The sequence below is a fragment of the Erigeron canadensis genome, chromosome 4 (genome assembly GCF_010389155.1).
Source record: "Erigeron canadensis isolate Cc75 chromosome 4, C_canadensis_v1, whole genome shotgun sequence".
In the NCBI taxonomy this organism is placed as follows: domain Eukaryota; kingdom Viridiplantae; phylum Streptophyta; class Magnoliopsida; order Asterales; family Asteraceae; genus Erigeron; species Erigeron canadensis.
Window position 1 is genome coordinate 23113373 of NC_057764.1, and position 802 is coordinate 23114174.

An 802-nucleotide genomic window follows, 5' to 3' on the forward strand; every position below is an offset into this window, starting at 1 on the left:
AGTTGAATTTTGTTGAAGAGCCTTTAGAGATTGTGGACCGCAAGATGCGGAAACTAAAGAAAACCAAGTATACACTTATCAAAGTTCGATGGAATTCAAAGCGAGGGCCTGAGTATACTTGGGAACGGAAGATCATTTCAAGACAAAATACCCCAAATTGTTTAATGGGACTAGTTCGAGTTAAATTTCGGGACGAAATTCTTTTAACGGGGTAATGCTGTGACAACCGTCATCTGACCGTATTTTCCGAAAGCACTTTCCGGTCATTTTTAGTTCGTATTGTTTATGTACGTAATTAGTCTAATAAGATTTTATCACGGAATAAATGAATTTCTATTAGATTTGGGCTTATTGAGCGTTTAGACGTTAGAAAAATTTTATATGGACTCGAGAACAAGAGGAATGCTAGTTGTCTTGTGGAAATGCCAAACTTAGTAAAATACTTAAAATTAAATCAATCAAAGATTTAATAAGTAAAAATAGACATGTTTATATCCGTTAGAAAGCTATTAAAAAGTTACGTTTAAATATGACGACAAAATAAATTTACGGGTCATGAGTCTTGTAAAATGGTCGAGTCAAACGAGTTTTGTGAAGGTCAAAGATGGTCAAACTCGGTCAAAGGGGGAAACATGAACCAACAAAACCCTTACTAACCCTAACCCCTCTCATTTCTCACACACTCTCCCTCCCTCTCTTTCTCCTCTTCTCCAGCCGCCCCCCCTTCCCCTCTTTCTCTCAAATCCGGCCGCAAACCACCATAAGACCACCACCGAACCACCATCTATCATCTTCTCCTTCT